At 37.7% G+C, this 14,681-nt stretch overlaps 1 long non-coding RNA gene across 2 annotated transcripts in view; it reads left to right on the forward strand.

The window, feature by feature from the left end:
* The window catches only part of LOC133536691 (uncharacterized), a 162,550-nt gene that overhangs the window by 23,613 nt on the left and 124,256 nt on the right, over positions 1-14,681 (forward strand). For both annotated transcript variants that reach the window (XR_009802535.1, XR_009802536.1), the window contains exons 2-5: positions 11,439-11,540; positions 13,637-13,751; positions 14,337-14,527; positions 14,608-14,635. This is a non-coding gene — a long non-coding RNA (uncharacterized LOC133536691). The remainder of the gene's footprint in view (positions 1-11,438; positions 11,541-13,636; positions 13,752-14,336; positions 14,528-14,607; positions 14,636-14,681) is intronic.

Here is a 14,681-nt window from a genome sequence, read left to right on the forward strand (position 1 = left end):
TGCGCCCAAGACCCAACCTCTGGGCTGATGATTTTAGGTTGTCCTGAAGAATTTGGAAGTAATCCCCCTTTTTCATTGTCCCATTTTATTCTCTGTAAAGCACCAGTTCCTTTGGCATCAAAACAGGCGAAGAGCGTAATACTACCACCACCATGCTTGACGATAGGAATGGTGTTAGATAAAGATTATTTATGTATTTAATATTTGTTTACTCACTATGGTATTTATTTATTATTTATTTATTCACTGTTTTGTTACAGAGAACAAGGAAAAGGGATACAAATGCTATGGTATGAACAGGGGTAGGATTAAATAAGCTCAGCTTCTTCCTACTCTTTTTCCGAGATGCTGTAATGAAACAATTGGAAATATGTGATGCATCACATTTTATCGTATTGATGTTTGAAGTAAACTGAACTGAACTGAACTGAACTCAAATGTGAATGTGGTAGTTTTAAACATTAAACAAACAACAAAGAAACACACATTTTACAATGTAGTTCAGGGTGCGCATCACGCCATCAACCAATTGCGAGTGCTGCACGGAACTCTTAACTATAAAGACGATAATCATGTTGACTTAAGTCTTTGCATCCTACAGTTTTGTTATTTTATCTGTTGAGTTGATAATTTTCAGTGAAAGAAGGTATTGTGCGTTGATACGGCTTCAGTGTTACGCTATTTGCTGGTCGCCACAGCAGGATTAGGCGATTGCTTGCACCTGTGCAGCGGCAGCTAATCCAGAAGGTGCTTAAAGTCAGTTTACTCTTCATCTTTACACTTTCATGTGTACTGTGGGTTACACTTTTGTTGCTATTGCGACATCCAGTGGACAAATTTAGAACAGCAGTTTCTTTGATTAAAAAAATTGCAGATCATTTTTATACTTATCAAACTAATCTTGCTGGCGATTGGATCTTCATCCCAGCGACAGAGGAACTTCTACAGTAAGTGTTTATTATATTCTGGTTTGTTATGGTTAGTTTTAGGGCTGCGCGATATGGACAAACAAGCATATCTCGATATATTTTTACTTACACTCTATATTTGATATATATCTAGATATTTTTTTCGGTCAAAATATACATATAAAGATATTCATTTTTGAGCAAGTTTCAGTGAAATTTAACTGCATGACAACTGTACTGTGAACAGTCAGTTGTACTTTTATTAACCCAGTTAGTCAAGACGGGCATTAACAGCACAGAAAAGAAACGGTTTGAGTAGCACAGGATTACATAACATAAATAAAATGGAAAAATATTATTTCCACATAAAATAAATAACATAACTGTGCAAATAATACAAAATGTTTTCAAACTCAGATTAAAAATACATTTGCATGCAGGCACTTTGTAATTCCCAGTCAACAATGTAATGGACTGTCACACACGTACGGCTCTGTCATCCTAATAGACCACATGTCTGTAGCCAGCAAGAAGTAAGTAACTATACTTAAATGTGCAACTATGATCTTCCTCACTTAGGCGTACATTTCGCTCCAAAATTTTCTCTTCTCTTCTCCAACTCGCTCATCATCATTTGGGATGTGCGTGTCTGTTGTGATTTGCCTTCCTGGTTCGAAGACCCGTCCTATCTTGCCTCTGATTGGCCTGTTCGTAATGTTTTGCCCTAACCTTAACCAATCCTGACTAATCATCGTAAACCAACCAACCAATCATAGATTTTCTTATATGTAGTGCTGGGCAATATGGAAAAAAAAGTATATCTCGATATATTTTTACTTAAACTCGATATTCCATATATATCTTGATATATTTTTCGGTGAAAGTATACATATAAAGACATTCATTTTTGAGCGATTTTCAGTGAAATTAAAGTGAATGACAACTGTACTGTAAACAGTCAGTGGCACTTTTATTAACCCAGTTTGTCAAGATGGGTATCAACAGCACAGAAAAGACGTAGTACAGAATTACATAGCATAAATGAAATAAAAATACGTACGTAAAATAAATTACATAGCTGTGCAAATAATACAAAATGTATCAAACTCAGATTAAAAAAATACATTTGCAGGCAGGCACTTTGTGATTTCCCTTCCTGGTTCGATGATCCGCCTTATCTTGCCTCTAATTGGCCTGTCCCTAACCAATCGTGACCCATTATAGTCAACAACCAACCAATCATGGATGTTCTTATAGTGCAAGCACGTCTTGGAAGAAGGAAGGGGAGGGGTTGAGTAGAGAACAAGGAACACAACAAATAAGCGGCGTTTGCTCATTTTAACGTGAAAAAAATTCTACCGATATTACGATATTTTCTTAATCCATATCTTGTTTAGAAATATATCGATATATCTTACAAACTCAATATTTCGCCCAGCCCTACTTATACGTAAACCATCCAATCATTGATATTTCCCGTATATTTTGTCCCCTGTCCGTGGACTTGGACTAGTCCACTTCTATATTCTCTTTTCCCTCTCTCTTCTTTTGTAGCACTAAGCTTAGCTAACCGCTACATGATTCTAAAAATAGCTAAGCTATGGAAATCGCTACTTGTTTAAAAAGTTAAAAATGTAGTCAAGCTATGTCGCAACGATTTTTTAAAGTTAATTATTTTTAATGGAAAACTGTACTTTTTACCACTGCAGTCGTAAACCAGAACGGATTATCAAAAATCAAACTCATTTCGGGAAAACTGTGGTTGTTGACAGGTATGCAGAAGTTTGCTTTTTACTAGTTTTTCCACTCTACGGGTACTTTAATGGCAGTGATTGGTGTTGTACATACGCCTCAATTAAAATAGCAATTATTTTAATGGTCAGGCCCCTTTTCAGTTGGTTATTTATGCGTCATATAACGTACACCTATTCAGCCTGTTGTTCACTATTCTTTATTTATTTTAAATTGCCTTTCAAATGTCTATTCTTGGTGTTGGATATCACCAAATAAATTTCCCCCAAAAATGCGACTTTTTTATGTTCTTTTCCTTCTTTATTATGCATTTTCGGCAGGTGCGACTTATACTCCAGAGTGACTTATACTCAGAAAAATAGGGTGTGGTGTGTGTGTTTATTTATATATATATATATATATATATATATATATATATATGTATATATATATATATATATCTTAATATGACCCCTTTAAACACAGTCATTGTTTTGTGACCTGATGTTATCCATGTTGTGTGACAGTGACGTTTGGTAAATCTGGTGCATGTATGTAGGAATCAGTAAATTGGAAATTATATGGGATTTGCGTGTTTATCCAAATCAGCGGTCAACCAGATTGGTGCAAAGCCCACAGTAACATTATCCTTAATATGAGCCAGCATAGCAACACTACGATTTGTTGTAAGATAAAATACAGACCAGGTTTTTCAATCTTTGCCACTCTTTGTATTTTATTTTTTTGGGCGGGGGTACTGCTGAGTCTTGTTATATAGCAGCCGTTGTTGCTGTCATGCTGCGTCGTCAGGGTTGCACATAAGACCCCGCCCCTCGACAGCCGGTCACTCACTTTACGTTAACCGCGAGTGTTTTCACGGTCATCAAACAACGGCGGCCTAGAGGCGCTCATTTTCTCTCCGTGTGGCGCCCGCCTGCAGCTCGGTTCTGCCCCACAAATTCACAGCCGGCCCCCTTGGTTGAAGGAGAGGGAGGGGTCGCAACACGCACGCACACACACACACACACACACACACACACACACACACTTGCATATGCACACAGCCTCTGGATAGGGATACACACTTGGGCAAAAAAAAAAAGTATACGCTCAGCATAAGGAAGGCTGTTGGAGCAATTACAGAAACATGGCACAACACGACGAAGCAGGCCACACTATCAGAGGGGGAAATAAAGTGAGTGAAGGAAAAATGATGACGCCGTTAATAACGTTGATGCTTGGCGGCGGCGAGGGGAGAGGCGGAGGTGGATGACCCTCCTTGCCGTTTCTCCGTGACAGCACTTTGAGGCGCAAATGGTTGTGTTTGATTTTTTTTTTTTTTTTTTTTTTGCTGGGACATTTTAATGGGAACAAACATATAAACACTTTATGTAAAAGCACCGAATGGCAAGTGAGACATTCTGCTGTCAGTCATGCATCCAGGAAATAACACGTTTATTCATGCCGTCCTGTCACTCGCCGATCCATTCTCTTGGTTAATGACGTGCCCTTTTCCAACCCTTCACTCCTGCTCACTCGGGTGAGACTTTTTCCCTCGGCGCCGCATTGCAGATGCGAAAGGAAAGTTTCATGGACGCGGGGAACTAGACGAAAGAGAAGGTGGAAAAGAGGTTGAAAGACATGATAAACATCATATATTGGAATTACACAGGAAGTGATATGGAAGCCAAACACAGTTGGATTTTTTGAAGCATTTTTCCAAGTCCGAAATAACTTAACTATTCATACACTATCTTGCCAAAAGTATTTGGCCACCCATCCAAATGATCAGAATCAGGTGTCCTAAGCACTTGGCCTGGCCACAGGTGTATAAAATCAAACACTTAGGCATGGAGACTGTTTCTACAAATATTTGTGAAAGAATGGGCCGCTCTCAGGATCTCAGTTATTTCCGGTGTGGAGTTGTCATAGGATGCCACAAATGCAGTCATGAAATTTCCTCGCTTCTAAATATTTCTAAGTCAACTGTCGGCTTAATCATAAGAAAATGGAAGAGTTTGGGAACAACAGCAACTCAGCCACGAAGTGGTAGGCCACGTAAACTGGCAGATAGAGGTAAACGGAGAAAATATGGTGTAGGGTTGTTTTTCTGGAGTTGGGCTTGGCCCCTTAGTTCCAGTGAAGGGAACTTTGAATGCTCTAGGATACCAAAATATTTTGGACAATTTTATGCTCCCAACCTTGTGGTAACAGTTTGGAACGGGCTCCTTTCTCTTCAAACATGACTGTGCACCAGTGCACAAAGCAAGATCCATAAAGACATGGATGACAGAGTCTGGTGTGGATGAACTTGACTGGCCTGCACAGAGTCCTGACCTGAACCCGATAGAACACTTTTGGGATGAATCAGAACGTAGACTGGGAGCCAGACCTTCTCGACCAACATCAGTGTGAGACCTCACCAATGCGCTTTTGAAAGAATAGTGAAACATTTCTACAAACACACTCTGCAACCTTGTGGACAGCCTTCCCCGAAGAGTTGAAGCTGTAATAGCTGCAAAAGGTGGACCGACATCATATTGAACCCTAGGGGTTAGGATTGATTGATTGATTGAAACTTTTATTAGTAGATTGCACAGTACAGTACATATTCCGTACAATTGGGAACTAAATGGTAACACCAGAAAATGTTTTCCAACTTGTTTAAGTCGGGGTCCACGTTAATCAATTCATGGTAATGGGATGGGATGGCCCTTCAAGTTCATATGTGAGTCAAGGCAGGTGGCCAAATACTTTTGGCAACATAGTGTATCTGTTCCAGTGTCAAACAGTCACCATCATAAAACTTTGAAATGAAGAGGCGATCGCACAGCATTTAAACATTATAACTAGTTAATTAGTAGGGCTGTCAAAAAAACAATCGATTTTCAGATTGATCGTGATTCTTTTTTGTAACGATTCATAATCGATTCAGAAAAAAAAAACCTATCTGTTCTGTTCAGCCACTCATATTGTTGACGTAGATGCCCATATTAGCTGTACACAATAACTTTGGAAAAGAAAAGTGCTGGATACTTCTCTTGTAGCCTTATTTGTATTTGACTTTATTTAATGTTTGGAAAGCATTTCATCAAACAAAACCTTTCTTTTTTTTTTAATATTGAACTTGATCAGAGCTGTTGATCCATGCTATGGAGGAATGTAGTTAATCATAGAACTAAATAATAATAAAAAGTTAATAAAAAGTATAGATTTTGAATCGAAAATCTATTCTGATTAGAATCGTTACCCCCAACAATCGAATTAAAGATTCCCATCCCTATTAATTAGGTAAAAAATTGTGGTGATTGTATTCAAATGTATTAATTGCTTACAGTAGCTAGACTACTTTATGAAGTCTATCCAAAATACTTAGATTTTAATCTTTATTTCAATAAAAAAAAGTTTCAAATGTATACTGTACATATTTATAATGATACTATATTGTACTGGACTACTAATAATAATTTAGATTTGTTAAGAAAACACTTTTTGGTTTTCTGCCACGATAAAATAATATATATTAATAAAAACAATTAAACAATTCAGATAACATTTTTATTTCAGTTTGTTGTTTGTAATGTTGCATTATTGGATTTATTAAAAAAATCTTAGGGTACATTAAACACATGTTTCTTATTGCAAGTTTGTCCTTAAATAAAATCGTGAACATACAAGACAACTTGTCTTTTATTAGGAAGTAAGCAAACAAAGGCTCGTAATTTAGCTGCTGACATATACAGTAACATATTGCCATTCTATCATTTTGTAAACATTATTAAAGGCCTACTGAAATGAGATTGTCTTATTTAAACGGGGATAGCAGGTCCATTCTATGTGTCATACTTGATCATTTCGCGATATTGCCATATTTTTGCTGAAAGGATTTAGTAGAGAACATCCACGATAAAGTTCGCAACTTTTGGTCGCTAATAAAAAGGCCTTGCCTGTACCGGAAGTAGCAGATTATTGTTTACAATCATAGCCACCAGCAGGGAGAGCGATTTGGACTGAGAAAGCGACGATTTCCCCATTAATTTGAGCGAGGATGAAAGATTCGTGGATAAGGAAAGTAACAGTGAAGGACTAGAAAAAGAAAAAAAAAGACTTGGGCAGTGGGAGCGATTCAGATGTTATTAGACACATTTACTAGGATGTCTGGAAAATCCCTTATCTGCTTATTGTGTCACTACTTACTAGTGTTTTAGTGAGATTATATGGTCGTACCTGAAAGTCGTAGGGGTGTGGCCACGGGTGTGGTGACCGCCAGTGTCTCCGAGGGAAGCCACGTTTCTCGAAGTATATATTTTTTCCCTCCACGGAGTAAGCATCCGACGGTCATTGGCTGCCGGTGGGAGGAGGCAAAAGAGTCCACAGCTGCAGTATGAAGAAGAATGTTATAATGTAGACCAGGGGTCACCAACGTGGTGCCCGCTTGCACCAGGTTGCCTGTAAGGACCAGATGAGTAGCCCGCTGGCCTGTTCTAAAAATAGCTCAAATAGCAGTACTTACCAGTGAGCTGCCTCTATTTTTTAAATTTTATTTATTTACTTGCAAGCTGGTCTCGCTTTGCTCGACATTTTTAATTCTAAGACAAAACTTATATAAAATTAGAAAATCCAAGACATTTTTTTAAAGACTTGGTCTTCACTTGTTTAAATAAATTCATTTATTTGTTTACTTTGCTTCTTATTACTTTCAGAAAGACAATTTTAGAGAAAAAATACAACCTTAAAAATTATTTTTGGATTTTTAAACACATATATCTTTTTACCTTTTCAATTCCTTCTTCTTTCCTGACAATTTAAATCAATGTTCAAGTATTTTTTTTTTTTTATTGTAAAGAATAATAAATACATTTTAATTTAATTCTTCATTTTAGCTGCTGTTTTTTCGACGAAGAATATTTGTAAAATATTTCTTCAAACGTATTATGATTACAATTCAAAAAAAATATTCTGGCAAATCTAGAAAATCTGTAGAATCAAATTTAAATCTTATTTCAAAGTCTTTTGAATTTATTTTTAAATTTTTGTTCCGTAAAATCTAGAAGAAATAATGATTTGTCTTTGTTAGAAACTTCCATAAAAGGAAAAAAAAATGTACGGCGAAATGACAGACAGAAATACCCTTTTTTTTCCATATATATAGATTTATTTATTAAAAGCTAAATTGAGCAAATAAGCTATTTCTGGCAATTTATGTAAATGTGTATCAAACTGGTAGCCCTTCGCATTAATCAGTACCCAAGAAGTAGCTCTTGCTTTCAAAAAGGTTGGTGACCCCTTATGTAGACACAGAATCATCATACTGCTGTCATTATATGCATCAAGTATTAGTTATAAATATCACGATATATATCGTGTATCCTGACATGGCCTAAAAATATCGAGATATTAAAAAAAGGCCATATCGGCCAGCCCTATTAAGAAGCGAAAAAAACTAAAACGTTTTGTCTTCTTGTCTCTCAGAATGATTGTTAGCGATAGGCAAAATCCCCCCAAAAAGTGCAATTCCCCATTAAGCTTGATAGTGATTAGCTTCTTCTCCTGGAAGTGAGCAGCATTACTGTGGATTTATCAAAGTGCAGTAATCTATCGCGGTTGTACGATAATTAAAATATGAAACGATAATACTAATGGTTGAGAATTTTGCCGGGGTTTATCACTGATAGCGGTAATTGTTACTTCCCTAACGTCATGCAAGTTTGTGCAATTCGAGTGACCTAAAATATATTCAATTATATTTTCTATTTAATATGAATCATTTGTTGGAGCTGAAACCTGTTGACTTTTGCAGTTTTGTATTTGTTCTTTCAAACCGTTTGATGAACGACATCATTTAAAATGACAACGGCAGCAGCTGATAATGGCCTTTTTTTTTCCGTGTGTGTCTGCATCTGTTTTGACTGGCCTCAGGCTAAAAGTTAATGGACGCTATAGAACAATTTTGATCAATTATATTGTGAATTAATAGACCGCGTTGAAGTAAACTCGTAGTGCATAATGAACGCCTCGGAGCCACCATTCGACATGTCTTTGCTTTTCAATTGTTGTTCGGGCTGTGTCTCCGCTGTACAGACAAACACTGTTATACTGGAACTGAAGGTTCAACCATTAAGACAACAAATAGACACAGGTGAACCATTCCGTTTCAATGCGGCATGAAGGCACTCTTTGTTTTTTCCAGCAAAATTGTATTTTTACATGCAGTCTATTCTATTTGGTGGCCATCATTCATCTCTGTCCTCATCTCCTTTAAAACTTGCTGAAGTCATTATAGATACAGTTTCATATCATTTATAATCATGGAGAAGGTTCCACTCTCCCAATCAGATCTGTATAATTTGAATGTTAAACACTTCTGACTGATTGCTGTACTCTTTGGGTCTCCAATGCGACCAATGTAAGCAGGAGAATTTAGTTGGGAATCTTATAAAGAAATGTTAAGCACTGCTATTGGTCACATAACTGCTTGATCTTACAGATTTTTCTGGGCCATGTTTTTGTTAACAGGATTGTGATTTTTTTTACATGACTGGCGTGATCAGCTATTTCATTTATAACCTTCCTTGAGACTTGGCAGAGCACATTTTTTTTGTAATCAATACAATTTTATGCAGTAGGGAAGGGATTCAAATTCCCCCATTCCTGTGTGGATCTCACATGAGAGCAAGGTGGTGGGTAGAGTTAAATGTATTTCAATATTTTTTGATAATATCCAAGATAAAAGGGACCACAAAAAAATTTCATTTTTTTAACAAAAACTCTTATAATACATTACAAAATTGTTTCCCATTGCAAACAAATAACAATTTTGGCATTAAATAACATAGTGAACATACTGGACCAGTGGTTCTCAAATGGGGGTACGAGTACCCCTGGGGGTACTTGAAGGTATGCCAAGGGGTACTTGAGATTTTTTTTTTTTAATATTCTAAAAATAGCAACAATTCAAAAATCCTTTATGAATATATTTATTGAATAATACGTTTGTACTTCAACAAAATATGAATGTAAGTTCATAAACTGTGGAAAAAAAACAACAACAATGCAATATTCAGTGTTGATAGCTAGATTTTTTGTGGACATGTTCCATAAATAGTGATTATAAAGATTTCTGTTTTTGTGAAGAAATTAATTAAAGATTTAAGTTCATGAATCCAAATGGATCTCTATTACAATCCCCAAAGAGGGCACTTTAAGTTGATGATTACTTCTATGTGTAGAAATGTTTATTTATAATTGAATCAGTTGTTCATTTTTCAACAAGTTTTTAGCTGTTTTATATATTTTTTTCCAAATAGTTAAAGAAGGACCACTACAAATAAGCAATATTTTGCACTGTTATACAATTTAATCAATCAGAAACTGATGACATAGTGCTGTATTTTACTTTTTTATCTCTTTTTTTCAACCAAAAATGTTTTGCCCTGATTAGGGGGTACTTGAGTTAAAAAAAAATTCACAGGGGGTACATCACTGAAAAAAGGTTGAGAACCACTGTACTAGACAACTTCTCTTATAATAGTAAGTAAGCAACCAGGTTTCAAAGGATTGTAACTGGGCTGCTGACCTTTGCAGTAACATACTGTGTCTTTTCCAATGATGTGCAGATCGATACTGAAATATTGATACAACTGCTACCAAATCTTTATGTTCCAATAACGATTCTCAAACTAAAATATTGATACCTTATTTATTTCAGATAATGTATATCATTAACAGGAACACAGTACAATGTGAAGTAACTGATATATGTATGTGTATATACATATACTGTATATACAGTGTACATATATGTATAAATATATATACAAGGCGGGCTTCACGGTGGCAGAGGGGTTAGTGCGTCTGCCTCACAATACGAAGTTCCTGCTGTCCTGGGTTCAAATCCAGGCTCGGGATCTTTCTGTGTGGAGTTTGCATGTTCTCCCCGTGAATGCGTGGGTTCCCTCCGGGTACTCCGGCTTCCTCCCACTTCCAAAGACATGCACCTGGGGATGGGTTGATTGGCAACACTAAATTGGCCCTAGTGTGTGAATGTGAGTGTGAATGTTGTCTGTCTATCTGTGTTGGCCCTGCGATGAGGTGGCGACTTGTCCAGGGTGTACGCCACCTTCCGCCCGATTGTAGCTGAGATAGGCGCGAGCGCCCCCCGCGACCCCGAAAGGGAATAAGCGGTAGAAAATGGATGGATGGATATATACAAGGCACATATTCAACCTCGGCAAACGTCGCGACCGTCCTTGTCACTTGCGGTAATGCCCTAAAAAATTGACCAACATCGACGGCAAGAAAATGCTGTGACCGCCCTTGACTTTTTATTTCTTTATGGACGAGGGATGTAACAATAAACGGTACAATAGTAATTTGCGATAAAATTCCCGACGGTTAGTAATACCGTCTAATTTTTGAATTACCGAAAACTCGTCATTTACCCGTGCATTTGAGGCAACAGGAATTCAGGCGCGTCGTTTGGCTTGATAATCATGGCGGACTAAGGACACGGACATTGCTCGGGAGATTTCCCCTTGGAGTAAACGGAGCCAAGCACTTGGTTTAATGTCATTTTCCCTTGCTTCCCGCCGTGTGCTTAAGAACGCACTCCTGTGTTTAGATGGAGACAGGTGTGGACAATATTGGAGACAGACGCACTTGTCCCCGCACTAAAAGTATACAGCGATGGAGAAAGCTATTTGATGTTTTGCAGCAAGCCATGTGTGATGAACGTTGTCACAACTTGTTTATAAAGTCTTTACTTTGTTGACAGAGATGTTCATTCCTATTTCACTGCAGACTATCAGTGTTCAAATAACATAAACTGTAACGACCTGGTGGCATCGTGATGCGGATTCCGTTCTCCCAGGGATGCAGACGGGCTTCGGACACAGCGTGCAGGTAGGAAAAATTATTTATTTAAAATATAAATCAGACTGAGACAAAATGGGAGCTAGAAAACAAATTAACTTAGCGTGGAAGCTAGCAGGTAGCGAGCAGTAAACAAAACGTTGTTTCTTGTTGTGCGAAGACAAATTAGGAAACAAGACGGACTGACGGGAGAAGGCAGGCTAAATAATGACAGTAATCACAAAAACAGGTGCACGTCAGAAGCAAGCGACAGGTGAAAACAATGAGCAACCATAGAAACAAACCGAGAGGTGCACAAACCGGAACTGAATGAGTCCAAAACCAAACGGAAACACAAAAAGACTCAAAAATCCAAACCACAACATGATCCGGGCAGCGGATCACAACATCAACACATCCTAAAATGTTTTGTCATCTCGTTCTAATTATACGGGTATTTTCAAACCAGAAGTTGCCAAGAAGTCAGCCTGGCGACTTTACCTCAACTGCCTTCATGTCATGCCATGCCTGTTTTATCATTCTGTCCATGCCACGTAAGTTTTTTATGTCAGTTATTGAGTTTTTTTTTTTTTGTCCATATCCATCCATCCATCCATTTTCTACCGCGTATTCCCTTTCGGGGATACGGGGGGCGCTGGCGCCTATCTCAGCTACAATCCGGCGGAAGGGAGTGTACACCCTGGACAAGTCGCCCCCTCATCGCAGGGCCAACACAGATAGACAACATTCCCTCTCACATTCACACACTAGGGCCACTTTAGTGTTGCCAATCAACCTATCCCCAGGTGCATGTCTTTGGAAGTGGGAGGAAGCCGGAGTACCCGGAGGGAACCCACGCATTCACGGGGAGAACATGCAAACTCCACACAGAAAGATCCCGAGCCTGGATTTGAACCCAGGACTGCAGGAACTTCGTCTTGTGAGGCAGACGCACTAACCCCTCTGCCACCGTGAAGCCCTTTTTGTCCATAGTCATGCCATATTGCTAGTTATTGTTTCATTGCCAAGTTTTGTACTTCCGCCCCGTGCGCGCCTTTTGTTTGCTTCCTTTGTTTGTAGTTTGTTAGTAAAAGAAATAAATATGGACCTTCATTCACGCCTTGCTCGTACCAACTTTCCTTTGCATCGGAAAAACAAACCATCACATAGTCCAATTCTTGACATGATTTAACTTTTAGCAAGAGTTAAACATTAATTTCTCCTTTAAATCTCTTAATAATGTTCTAAACTTTCTACATATTGTTTTAACTTTAAACATTAAAGCATAAGCTTTGACTTTAAACCTTTTGGCTTAAACCATTTAACATTTTAACTTGAGTTAAAATGTTAAATGGTTTAAGCTTACGTTAACATTTTTAATGGTTTAAGCTAAAATGTTTAAAGTCAAAGCTTGTGGTTTAATGTTTAAAGTTAAAACAATATGTAGAAGGTTTAGAACATTATTTAGAGGTTTAAAGGAGAAATTAATGTTTAACTCTTGCTAAAAGTTAAAACATTATATGGAAAGTTTAAAACATTATTCAGACTTTTAAAAGCATTTGTAAAAGATTGTTGGAAAATACCTGTTTAATTAGATTAACATCTCTGTTTATGTGGTTTAAAGGTTTACAACCTGCTGATGATTATTAGAAGATCAACTGAAATGAAACCTACTGTTGCGATCCGCTGCTCAGATCTTCAATGATTGTTGTTTGGGTTCCATTTTCATATCACATTTCGGTAGTTTGACCTCCTTATCTCCTATTTACTCTGTCACCATGGTTACATGTTATTTCCACCTGCTACTCTCGGTTCCCGCACATCTGTTTCTCGTAATCACAGTCCTTATATAAGCTAGCCCTTTCTGTTCACTCATCCTCGGACTCTAGTTTGCTTTCACACAACTGCTGATGACTTGTTTTTCCATGCTCTTTCTCACTAGCTTCCACGCTAAGCTTTATTTTATTCCTAGCTTTCATGCTAGTTATTTTGTTTTTTCCCTTTTGTGCCTTTGTGCCAAGTTTAGTGTATTTGTTTGACTCCCTAGCCTTCGTGCTAGTGCTTTTGTTTGCCTTTCTGTTTAGCACCAGTGTTTTTGTTTCTAACCTCTTGTATTACTTTAATAAATACTTATATCTTACCTTAAGCTGTGTTTTTGCCCGACGCATCCACGGAGGAACAAATCCGACACCGCTATGCCGCACAAGCTTCACACCAACAATGCTTCAAGTTGGAAAATAAAAAGTGGATCTATTGGAAATCGTGAGTTGTCCGTGGGTCCTTTTGGAGTAGAAGAGTGGAACTTAACAGTAAAAGTGTGCTGTTTTAGGAGGCCACGCACAAATTAAATGGATTGTAATGTATTTCAATGGGCAGTGCTGTTTTGCAATATGTGTTTTTCAAAGTATGAGCTAAGTCACAGAACCAATACATTTTTTTTATCCTGAGGTACCACTGAAATTTTTGGGACATTTTTTTTGGTCAAGCATCCATTTACACCTTGCATTGACAGTAGGCAGGCCATCATTTTTTCACCGTGGTTCAGTGTCTTTCTGGACGGTATTGAAATAATAGTTCAAAACATTTAGAGAAATGTCTCCAAGAAAACAATTTTGAATCATTGAGTTGTAATTTTAAAATCATCTTTTTTTCTTCATTGAACTTGTAGAAATAACATTTGCTTGCATTGTTATTCCTCAAAGCAATGTAAGGATTCTAACAGTAGCCTTTTGAGTGCACTGCACTGCACCACATCAGTGGTTTGTGTAAGACAAGTAAAAGACAAAGTAATGGGCTGTTTGGTTGTTTCCCCCCCAGTTGCTCATCAACATCTTTCCCTTTTTGCAGTTTTCCAGATGGCCTCACTCCTCTGTATCCCATAGTTCACAGCTCAGAACATCCCAGAGCAGGCATTTGCATCAGGTCACTGCTCGCTCCAACCAACTAGAGGGTAAACGTCGCGCTAATCCTCCAAAACATGCCACCCTGAAAATGTTGTCTTTGTGCGTACTGCGCAGGGTCGATAACAATTCATTCTGGTACGCTCCTATTCAAGCACTTCATAAATTATACTTAAGTGTACGATTATTTTGAATATAATATCTCTCTTTGAATGCAGGTTTTGAATGTTGACTGCCGCAAATGACGTGAGTAATCAACAATTGCACAAGTCACTCTCTTCTTTGTATTATT

This window comes from Nerophis ophidion, linkage group LG02, assembly GCF_033978795.1.
Source record: "Nerophis ophidion isolate RoL-2023_Sa linkage group LG02, RoL_Noph_v1.0, whole genome shotgun sequence".
Taxonomy (NCBI): domain Eukaryota; kingdom Metazoa; phylum Chordata; class Actinopteri; order Syngnathiformes; family Syngnathidae; genus Nerophis; species Nerophis ophidion.